Raw genomic sequence first — 12,413 nt, forward strand, 5'->3', positions numbered from 1 at the left:
AGCGTGAGCAGGGGAGGGTCAGAGAGAGAGGGAGTCACAGACTGAAACAGGCTCCAGGCTCTGAGCTGGCAGTCAGCACAGAGCCCGACGCGGGGCTCGAACCCACGAACCGCGAGATCATGACCTAAGCGAAAGTCGGACGCTTAACCAACTAAGCCACCCAGGCGCCCCAGTCCTGAGTTATTTTGATGAGGAAAATTAAGCCCAAGAAGGTATAGGGCTAAGCTAGAATTCACACATTCAGCTGCTTAATTTTGCTCAGTGATAATGAGAATAGTTTCATGAGGCAGAAACCTCAAATTTCCAGTTTAATTTGCAAGGGTCTTCCTATTTTTAAATTACCTTTTAAAAAAAACAACTTAAGGTCTCATCTCATATGTAACACCATTTAAGTGAAGTCATTTATGGAATTTGCCCTTTCTGGTTTATCAGAAGTGTCATGTCCCTCTTTTAATAAATTTCCAAAGGGAAGTTGGACTTCTAGGTTGGCAGGTATTTTGATTCTTATTATTCACTGTAGTATCCTTTATGTATTTAATCAGAGCAAAGCTGATTGGTAAATAGAACACAAAAACAAATTTGGAACAGTTCATTAAGAGAGAAAGACAACCCAAAAATCAAGCGGTAACTTAACAGAGAGAATATTGGCAAAACTGATAAAGCAGGTCTGTGTTTTCCTGCTTTCCCATACAAGGTTAGAGGTAATAGGTTACAGGTGACCCTAAGTGTTCAAGAACATTGTAAATGAACAAACAATGGTAAAATTCAAAACACCACTTACAAACAAGGGAAAGAATCAAAATGAATGTGATAATATTTGAAGAAGTGGGAGGAAAGGAAGCACAAAAAGCTACTAAATATTCAAAAACATAGATCTGATAATAGTCTGTTTAAAATTCTTCAGTTCTCTTCACTATTTTCAGGAAAAAAATTTGTAGCTCGTCTGCATGACGTGAGGTTCTTCACTATCTCATCCCTAGCCACGGATCTAGTCTGAGCTCTCCTTGTCTCTGCTTCAAGCAGAGCAACAGTCCCCAGAGCAACTCGTCACCCCCCGCACCCCCTCACCCCCATGCTGCTCCTTTCCTTTCTCAGGATCCAATCAGAGTGCAGTGCTTCAGGGAGCCCTTGTTGATTCCAAGCAACTGGGAGAATTATACTTGTTATGTCTCCCCCAGGGCAACCTGGGCTTCCCAGTATCACGGCGTTTTCACACTGTTTACTTCACTATCATCCCCTCCACTGCAAGCTCCTTTCCAACAGGGACAGACCTTATTTATTCAGTGTTGCATTCCCCATGCCTAACACGACCTAGCACCATACAAGGTGGGGGCTCTAAGTCTCTTATGAGCTGAACTATACTAAACAAAGGTAAAGAGTGCTGGCAGGTGTAAGCATGAAGCAGATGAAAAAGTCTATTAGTGTACAAACCAAAAGAAGTGATAAATAGTAAAGTTAAGACTCATATTTGGTAGTTTGCTCTAGGTAATATGTCAGCTAAATATCATGGCATAAAGATGATTAAGTCACAGGGGCATCTGAGTGGCTCAGTCGGTTAAGTATCCGATTCTTGATCTCAGCTCAGGTCATGATCCCATGGTTCGTGAGTTTGAGCCCTGCATCGAGCTCTGTGCTGACAGCATGGAGCCTGCTTGGGATATTCTCATTCTCTCTCTCTCTCTCTCCCACACACACACACACTCTCTCTCTTTCTCTTAAAATTAATAAAACAAATACTAAAAAAAAGATTAAGTCACAGTATGTACTTCTGAAAAGTCATGAGTCTAAAGGGAGAGACAGAGATGTAAATCGATAATGCATTATGATTAAACCTTATATTAGAATCTCAGAAGAGTTCTGCGGACACAGTAAAGGGAGCAAATAACTTTCGGGATTAACAGGGCAGGAAGCAGCATTTGAACTGCTAATTAAAAGGATGAGCAGAAATAGTGTGGTGGGCACAAAACAGAAATAGGTAGTCGAGACAGATAAAAGAGTCTCAACTACCAAACAAAGGTCAAGGTCATGAAAGAGCATGAAAGGTGATCCGGCATTCAGGAGAAAGTGAGGTATGCAATACAACTAGAATACAGGCAGGCTGTACCAAGAGGAGGGGCCAAACCACATAAAGTGTTCTGAAAAATGTGGTAGGGATCTGGGACTTCAACTAGCTACGTGAACTCAGTGTCCTCACTGTCGAACGGACCTGACTCTATCATGGCATTTATCATATTTTATTGTAATGTGTACCTGTCTCAACATTCACTCCACTGTAATTTCCCTAAAGATAGGAGCTTTGTCTAAGCAGTAAGCATATCTCCTGACATACTACACAGTCCATAAATATTTAACTTTTAAAAATTAATACGGCTGGGGGCACCTGGGTGTCTCAGTAGGTTAAGTGCCTGACACTTAATTTTGGTTCAGGTCATGATCTCAAGGGTTTGTGAGATTGAGCCCCACATCAGGCTCTGCAATGACAGCTTGGACCCTGCTTGGGATTCTCTCATCCTCTCTATTCTTCTCCTACTGTCTCTTGAAATAAACAAACAAACATGGAAAAAATTAATATAGGAATATCTTGGAGATAGTGCAGGTTTGGTTCCAGACCACGGCAAAAAAGCAAGTATCGCAATAAAGCAAGTCAAATCGATTTTTTCGTTTCCCAGTGCATATAAAAGCTATGTTTATGAGACCTGGGTGGCTCAGTCCATTATACGTCCCACTCTTGATTTTGGCTCAGGTCACAATCTCATGGTCTATGAGACTGAGCCCTGAGTTGGGCTCTGCAATGATGACACAGAGCCTGTTTGGGATTCTGTCTCCTTCTCTCTCTTTGCCCTTCCCCTCCTTGTTCCTTCTCTTTCTCTCCCAAAATAAATAAATAAACCTTAAAAAAAAGTTATGTTTATACTATGTTATAGTCTATTAAATGTGCAATAGTAGTGTGTCTAACAAAACAATGTATGTACTTTAATTAAAAAATACTTTATTGCTAAAAATGCTAACCATCATCTAAGCTCTCAGTGAGTCATAATCACTGATCTCAGATCATCATAATAAATACAATAATAAAAAAGTTTTAAGTATAGTGAGAATTACCAAAATGTGACACAGAGACACAAAGTGAGCCAATGCTCCTGGGAGAATGGTATTGATAGACCTGTTCAAAGCAGGGGTGCCACAAATCTTCAATTCATAAAGATCACAGTATCTGAAAAGCACAATAACGCAAAGCACAATAAAACAAGGTATGCCTGAAAATATTTAATAAATTATAGGATGAGAAAGAGGCAAAGGAATTGTTAAAACATTTTTTTAAAGGAGAGGGTAATTGATAGAAACAAGGTCATTTTAAAATTACACATCTATCCTTACCACTGACTCATGAATATAAAGAGCTAGAAGATTACTAGCGCGGCTTCTGCCTCAAAACATTAAAAGGAATGTTTTTAAACTATTCCTCAAATGAAATAGAAAATCATACTTCTTTGTTGTTGTTGCTATTGTTCTGTTTTAAAGATTTTTAAATATATTTTTAAGTACTCTCCACACCCAACGTGGGGCTCAAGCCCACAACCCCGAGATCAAGGGTCACATGCTCTACCAACTAAGCCTGCTAGGCACAGGAAAGCTAGGCACTTTCCCCCTAGGAAATCATTCTTCTCCTTGCCACCTTCATGGGCTACCTGGTCAGGCAGCACCTCCCGTGTGGTCAGGGACACTTGAGTGGTGGTGCAAACTACTTAGAAACTCTATCCAGACTGAGTGCTTCAGTCCGGCACAACAAACATTAATGAAAAGCCTAGCGTGACACAAAAGCCTCGTGTGCCATGCTAAGTAGAATGGATTTTATCCTACACATGATGGAAAGCCAGTCAAGAATTCGAAGCAGGAAAGCGAACTGTTCATTCACTGCAGTTGAATACATTAAATTTATTCACTGCAGAATAAATTTAAGTGGCAGTTCAATTCAGAGAAGAAAAACCAGTTAGAGAATAATGAAAAATGAAATATGCTACAGACCTAAAACCAGAGCAGTAGTAGTAGGGCGACAAAAAAGATGAATTTTTAAAATATTTGGGAAAGCAAGTCAGCAGCTCGGAGCGGCTGGCCAGGCATACGGGAAGTAAGAGGTAGTTTCCAGTGTGGCAGATGACGGGGGCTGGTCCCACTACCTGAGACAGAGAAAACCATGGTAGTCTTCAAGCGGAAGTGATGATGGTTGGTTCAGTTTGAGACATATTAAGCTGAGATTCTAGAGCACAACCAAATGGAGATATGCCACAGAGAGTTAAATACCTCAGTACAGATTTGACGAAGGAGGTAAAATATTGATACACACAGAGTATCTGAAGCTATAAAACAGAAGACACTGCCCAAGGATAGTATAAAGAGTGGCCTACAGTTAAAACTCTGAGGAATACAAATGTGGAAATACTGGAGTAGAGGTAAGCAAGTGAAGGAGGACAAAAAATCAGAATCGTACAAACTGAAAAAAGAAAGTGTCAAGAAGGAGGGTTCCATCCATGGGAGACCGGGAGAACCAAACTGAAGTGAACAAAAGGAAGATAAGGAAGTAGCCCCCCAGAGAACAGAAACTGCTCTTTCCAGAAAAGATTCAGAAAGGAAAGGGCGGAGTGTGACAGCATAGACAGACACGGTTTCAAAAGAAAATATGCTGCTTGAGTCATTTGTTTTCAGATGACCTAGATTTACACAGGTTTGTAACTAGTGGGTCAAGAAAGGTTACACATTTTAGGAAAAAAACAAAGGGAAATAATGAGCTACATGACATCAAGACAGAAGGGGAGACTGGGGAGGAAGGCGTTCCAGGGCCCAGAATGAGAAATCTGCCCACAGAAGTAGGATCGCCTTGTCCTGAGGAGAGAGGGAAGAGAGTAAGAATGGGTGGGACACAGCAGAAAAGCTGAAGCAGGCAACACCTGTCATCCTAAATTGCCTCTGTAAAATAGAGGGCAAGCTTGTAGAATGAGGGACTTGAGGAAAACAGTAGGATTATTCACCAAGGGGCTACCCAAGAAAGGTAGCAGGATTATTAAGTAGGCTGCACTCAGAGCTCAGCAGAGGCTGGAAAAGAAGATCACGCTGTTTTTGCAGCAGAGGCCAGACGGTTCAAGCGACGCAGGCTCAGAGGGAAATCAGAGGATACTGGCAATACGGGGGTTTGAAGTGATGGAACATCAGGTCCGGTCGGGAAAGAAGTAAAGAAAGAAGAGGGCTGATGAAATGGAAAAACTGGAGGCAGAAAGGAACAGGAGGACTCCGTAGGGTTAAAGAACAGGCTCAGTATGAGTGAGAGACTAGACAGCTGGAGCGACCGGAAGCTGTGGTCAGTCTTCCAACACAGAAGGAGACTTTTTAATGTGGAGCTCTCTTGCACATCTCGGACTCCTCCTCCACAACCACAAACTCCTAGGCAAGGGGAAAGGCAAGACACTAGATATTCTGCATTTATGACCACCAGATTAATATCTGGAGACCGCATCTGAGTTATGAAGACTTAATAATGTTCACTAATACTGAAATACTTAATGAGAAACAGTATGATTTCACCATCTTACCCAACCAAATTCATAACTCAGCAAAACCTAAATAGACTATGCTCCCCCGAGAAAGCAACGTAGCCGAGATTACATTCAAGAACAAAAGGTAGCTACCATTTGGGAAGACTGGTATTGCACCAAGTTGGCTGAATGTTTTATTTTACTTTTTTAATCTTTGTTTACTTTTGAGGGGGAGGGGCAGAGAGAGAGGGAGACACAGAATCTGAAGCAGGTTCCAGGCTCTGAGCTAGCTGTCAGCACAGAGCCCAACACAGGGCTCAAACTCACAAACCATGAGATCATGAATTGAGGCAAAGTCAGATGTTCAACCGACTGAGCAGCCACCGAGGCGCCCCTGAATATTTTAAATTTGTAAACACTGGTTTAGTTTAATTAAAGCCATTTGTCCTTATTTTTTAAAGGGGACAGCAACTCGGGAGGCAACATGACTGCATTCAAGAAAACAATTAAAATGCCTTGCTTAAAAGAATACAATTTGTGAACAAAAAAAGGGAATATAATTTGTGAACATAATGTTTTTTCTTTTTTTAAAAAAGGTAAACCTCAACTTACCTAGATCTAGCCATTAATATTCTTAGCCTCTTCTGCAGCATCAGGACTTTAATCATACTTCAAAATACCATGTTTTCTTTATTTGCTGACTTAATCTAGAAACAGAAAAAAGTCAAGAATTTATTTCTCTTAAGGTAATGATTTTCCTTATAAGACTTCCAGTAGCACTGTTAGTTTAGTTAATCTATTTAAATAAACTCAAAAGTATAAAAATCTGATAAATATAGATCTGTTTTTAAAATTAATATGACATGTACATGTTATCATTCACACAGACTTTTTCAAAGGAAGAAGTAAACATGCTATAGTCTAAGTTCTATAATGTTTGGATATCAGAACCTTTATAAGTCATTGACTGGCTTCTCCGCTATAGCTGCGACACTGGACAACTCTCTTCTCCATACTCATTTCCTCAGCCATAAAACGAGGTCAGACTAAACCACTTCTGACATTCCTTTCCAGCTCTAAAAGCCCATTTCATCCGTGGCAGGTGACTTCTCCACTTCCAGTCGCTTTTCTGAAAGCTTACCAGCACTCCTCCCAAAGAGCAGACTCTCTAGAGCCCACCTGCTATGCCCCCTAACTACTAGACCTCTCCAGAACCAAATCAGAGGAGTCAGTCATTAGGAAACAATAGATATGAACAAGCATGCCATACAGTAACCGGATAATAATGTAAATTATAGCAATAAATTATAATCTAGTGTTTCAATATACATTTGGGAAATTTCTGGTCAGTCTGTTCCTTTTTTGTAACACAGGGGAAAAAAAAAACTTACACATGGGCACTAACATTTACTGAATAACTACACCGCATCAGGCATGAGGGGTTTTGTGAATAGTCTCATTTTAATCCATTTATTAACTAGAGTTAACAAATAATTGATTTCCAAAATGAACATTTCCAGGTATGCCTGGCTGGCTCAGATTTCAGCTCAGGTTATGATCCCAGGGTTATGGTTGTGGGATTGAGCCCTGTACTGGGCTCTGCACTGAGCACAGAGCCTACTTAAGATTCTCCCTCTCTCTCCCCCTTTCTCTCTCTCTCTTTCTCGGGGTACCTGCGTGGCTCAGTCGGTTAGGTGTCCAACTTTGGTTCAGGTCATGATCTGGGGGTTTGGGGGTTTGAGGCCTGTGTTGGGCCCTGTGCTGGCTGACAGCTCAGAGCCTGGAGCCTGCCTCAGATTCTGTGTCTCCCTCGCTCTCTGCCCGCCGCCCCCCGCCCCTCAAAAATAAACATTAAAAAAAAGATTCTCTCTCTCTCCCCTTCTCTACTCTAAGAAAACTTTTTTTTAAAATAATAAAATAAATGTCGGAAACCACAAAATGAACATTTCCAAATCATGCAAACAAAATTTGTTGCCACATGGAAACAAACTTTTCAATTCTGGACTTCAAACCTATACACAAAATCAGCTGTTCGGCCAGGTGTTTGTTTGTCTCTCTCATAAGCTGGTGCTACAGCGCATGTTAGAGCGGGCAACCACCCAGGGGCTCTGCTTTAGCACACGTTCTTTTCTTCAGGAGATTAACAGATATCATGTTTTTTGGCTTGTAAAAACTATGTGGCTAATTCCAAAATAAATCCTTGCTCTTACACGAACACCTATTGTTTGTTCATCTCTCTCCCCTGAGAGATATTAGCTAATTAACTTAGGAAAATATCTCTTCCTCTTCTTATTCATTCCACTTATAAGCATCTCACAACTCCCATTCTGAAGTAAGTTTAATCATAGTAAATGTGACTAAAAGAAGTGACAGTGAGGGGCACCTGGGTGCCTCAGTCGGTTGAGCATCCGACTTCGACTCAGGTCATGATCTCATGGTTCGTGGGTTCGAGCCCCGTGTCAAGCTCTGTGCTGACCACATGCTCAGAGCCTGGAGGCTGCTTCAGAGTCTCATTCTCTCTCTGCCCCTCCCCCACTTGTGCTCTGTCTCACTGTCTCTCAAAAATAAATAAATGTTTAAAAAAAAATATATATATATATATACACATATTTAAAAGAAGTGAGTGATCCTTCTATAACCCTATATCAAGGAATAGTCTTAAGTTTTGAAATAAAATATATTAAAGAATCAGTGTACCAACCTATAAGGCTCTGGAAAATATTAAAAAGCCTCCAACAAAATCTTTAAAACCTTTTTATTCTGCTCCACCTTCAGTCCTCTTTATTTTTCTTTTCCTAATTTTTTTTATTTTAGTAAAAGACACATAACATAAAATTGATTATCCTATCTTTAAGTGCACAGTTTAGTAGAGTTAAATATATTCAATATTGTTGTACAACCAGTATCTAGAACTTCTTCATCTCACAAGATTGAAATTCTGTACCCATTAAATAGCTCGTTTCCCCTCCCAGCTACTGCTGGCAACCACCATTCCACTTTCTGATTTTAGGAGTTTGACTGCTCTAGGTACTGCATATAAATGAGATCATAGTACTTATCTTTTTTTTTTTTTTTAATGTTTTATTTATTTCTGAGAGAGGGAGAGACAGCGTGAGCAGGGGAGGGTCAGAGAGAGAGGGAGATACAGAATCTGAAACAGGCTCCAGGCTCTGAGCTGATTGTCAGCACAGAGCTCAACGCGGGGCTCAAACCCACGAACCGTGAGATCATGACCTGAGCCGAAGTCGGACGCTTATCCGACTGAGCCACCCAGGTGCCCCAGTATTTATCTTTTTTATGCCTGCCTTATTTCACTAGGCAGAATGTCCCTAGAGTTCATCCATGCTGTCACAGGTGTCACAATTTCCTTTAAAAGCTAGAACAATATTCCATTATACACACACCCCAAATTTTGCGTATCCATTCATTTACTGATGGACATTTATTCAACTTTTAGCTCCTGTGAATAATGCAGCTGCTAACATGAATGTACAAATATCTCTGAGACTGTGCTTTCAACTCCATGTTGCTGATCACATGGTAATTCTCTTTTTTATTTTGTGAGGAACTGCCATACTGTTTTCCATAGCAGCTGTACTACTGACGCTCCCACCAGCAGGGCATAAGAGTTCCAATTTCTCCACATCCTCACCAACATCTGTTTTTGTTTGTTGGTATTGGCCATCCTAATCAATATGAGGTGTTATCTCAATCTCTAGTTTTGATTTGCATTTCCCTAATAATTAATGATCTTGAGCATCCTTTTATGTGCTTAGTAATCATTCATATATATATCTTCTTTGGTGAAATGTCTATACAAGTCCTTGGCCTACTTTTGAGTTGGTATGTTCTTTTGTTTTGGACTTGAAAGAAAGTTTTAAGTTTATTTATTTTGCGAGAGAGAGATGAGAGAGTGAGGAGGGGAGGGGCAGAGGGAGAGGGAAAGATAGAATCCCAAGCAGGCACCCACCCCTGTTTTGGACTTTCAGAAGTTCTTTATATATTTTGGATATTAATTCCTTATCAAATATATGGTTTGCAAATATTTCCCCCCATTCTGTGAGTTGCCATTTTCAGTCTGCTGAATAATATCTTTTCATGTACAAAATTTTTTATTTTTCGTGAAGTCCAATTTGTCTATTTTTGCTTTTGTTGGCTATGCTTCTGGTGTCATACCCAAGAAAGCAGTGCCAAATCCAGTGTTGTGAAGCTTTTGTTTAATGGTTTTGTCTTTTTCTCTAAGAAATGTATTGTTTTATGTTATATTTAGGTCTTTGATCCTTTTTGAATTAATTTTTGTATAGGTGTTAGGTGAGGGTCCAAGTTCATTCTTTTGCATATGGATATCCAGTTTCCCCAGCACCATGTTTTGAAAAGATTGTCATTTCCCCTTTGAATCGTATTGGAACTTTTTTGTCAAAACTTAGTTGACTATATAGAGGGTCTATTTTCTGGATTCTCTATTCTATTCTACTGGCCTGTAAGTCTGTCTTTATGCCAATATCATACTATTTGATTACTGTAGCTTTGTAATAAGTTTTGAAATCTGGAAATATGATTCACCCAGTTTTGCCTTTTTAAAAAATGTTTAGGGGCACTTGGGTGGCTCAGTTGGTTAAGTGTCTGACTTCGGCTCAGGTCATGATCTCATGGTTTGTGGGTTCAAGCCCCACGAAGGGCTCTGTGCTGACAGCTAGCTCAGAGCCTGGAGCCTGTTTCAGATTCTGCATTTCTTCTCTTTCTCTGACCTTCCCCTGCTCATGCTGTCTCTCTCTCTCTCCCAGAAATAAATAAAACATTAAAAAAATTTTTATTTTTTTTAATGTTTTATTTATTTTGAAAGAGAGAGAAAAAGAGAGTGTGAGCAGGGGGAAGAAGACAAAGGGAGAAGAGAGGGAAGCTGAAATAGGCTTTGTGGATCAGCACAGAGCCCAACATGGGGCTCAATCTCACAAACTGTGAGATCATGACCTGAGGTGAAATCAAGAGTTGGATGCTTAACCAACGGAGTCACCCAGGCATCCCCTATTCTTTTTCAAAAAATGTTTTGGCTATTTGGGGTCCCCAGAGAGTCTATATAAATTTTAGGATGGGTTTTTCTATTTTTGGAAAAAAAAAAAAAAAAAAAAAAAACACCACTGGATTTTAATAGGAGTTGCATTGAATCTGCAGTTCTTTTTGAATAGCTCTCACATTTTAACAATATTACATCTTCTAATCCATGAACACGGGGGTGTGTTTAAGTATGTCTTCTTTAATTTCTTTCAGCAATGTTTTGTAGATTTTATTGTACAAGTCTTTCACTACCTTGGTTAACTTAATTCCTGAGTATTTTATTCTTTTTGATGCTACTGCAAATGGAACTGTTTTTTGTAATTTCCTTTCAGATTCTTTACTGTTAGTATAGAAAAATGTAACTAATTTTTGCATATTGACTTTGTATGTTAGTATTTTGCTGAATTTATTAGTCCTAAACAATTTTTGTGTGTGGAATCTTCTAATACATATAAGATCACATCATCTGCAAATAGAGAGTTTTACTTCTTCCTTTCCAATTTGGATGCCTTCTATTTCTCTTTCTTGCCTAACTGCTCCGGCTAGAACTTCCAGTACTATGTTGAATAAAAGTGGTGAAAGTAAGCATCCTTGACTTGTTCCAATCTTAGAGGAAAGGCTTTCAGTCTTTCAGTACTGAGTATGATGTCCACCATACATTTTTCAGAGACGGCTTTTATTGTGTTGAGGTAGTTTTCTTCTATTCCTCATTTTTAAAATGTGTCTATGATGAAAAATATTGAATTTTGTCAAATGTTTTTTCTGAATCAGCTGAGATGATCATGTGGTTTTTCCCTTCACTTCATTAACATGGTATATTACATTGATTGATTTTTCTATGTTGTACCACTCTTGCATTCCAAGAATAAATCCCACTTTGTATGTGGGATTTAATATGTTGCTGATTTCTGTTTGCCAGTATTTTGTGGAGGATTTTTGCATCGATGTTCATAAGGGATATTGGGGGGCACCCCAGTGGAGCTCAGTCAGTGGCGCATGCAAGTCTTGATCTTGGGGTTGTGAGTTCAAGCCCCATGTTGGGTGTAGAGATTACTAAAAATAAACTATTTTAAAAAAATAAAGGGATCTTGGTCTGCAGTTTTCTTTTCAGTGTCTTTGTCTGGGTTTGGCATCGGGTAATGCTGTCCTCATAGAATAAATTAAGAGGTGTTCCCTCTTCAGTTTTTTGGAAAAGTTTGAGAAGGACTAATATTAATTCTTTACGTATTTGGTAGAATTCATCAGTGAAACTTATTCTCTTCTAGTCAAGACATTTTTGATTACTGGTTCAATCTCTTTACTAGTTACAGGTCTATTCAGATTTTCTATCTGTGATTATCTTGGTAGGTTTCAATGCTAGGAATTTGTCCTTCATCAATGTTATCTAATGTGTTAGTATACAATTGTTCATAGTACTCTCTTATAATCCTTTTTACTTTGGTAGAATCAGTAATGTCTCTACTTCCATTTCTTAATTTAGTAATGTGAATCTTCCCTCTTTTTCCTTAGTCCATCTAGCTAAACATTTGTCAACTTTGTTGATCTTCTTAAAGAATCAACTTTTTAATTTCATTAGTTTTTCTTTTTTTTCTATTCCCCGTATCATGTCATCTGCTCTAAACTTTATTATTTCCTTCCTTCTGCTAGCTTTGGTTTTGTTTGTTCTTCTTTTCCTACTTTAAGTTATAAAGTTAGGTTGTTATTTTGAAGTCTTTCTAATTTTTTAATGTAAGCATTTATAGGTGTAAATTTCCCCCTTAGTACTCCTTTCTCTGGATCCCTTTCTTTTTGGCATGTTTCTATTTTCATTTATCTCTAAGTATTATCTAA

At 39.1% G+C, this 12,413-nt stretch overlaps 1 protein-coding gene across 3 annotated transcripts in view; it reads right to left on the reverse strand.

The window, feature by feature from the left end:
- Window positions 1-12,413, reverse strand: part of FRS2 (fibroblast growth factor receptor substrate 2) — a 113,200-nt gene that overhangs the window by 10,304 nt on the left and 90,483 nt on the right. For all 3 annotated transcript variants that reach the window (XM_039245635.1, XM_039245634.1, XM_039245636.1), the window contains one exon: window positions 6,141-6,235. The gene's annotated coding sequence lies outside the window, so the exon portion shown is untranslated. The remainder of the gene's footprint in view (window positions 1-6,140; window positions 6,236-12,413) is intronic.

Source organism: Hyaena hyaena, unplaced genomic scaffold, assembly GCF_003009895.1.
Source record: "Hyaena hyaena isolate Hyena2069 unplaced genomic scaffold, ASM300989v1 scaffold_262, whole genome shotgun sequence".
NCBI lineage: Eukaryota > Metazoa > Chordata > Mammalia > Carnivora > Hyaenidae > Hyaena > Hyaena hyaena.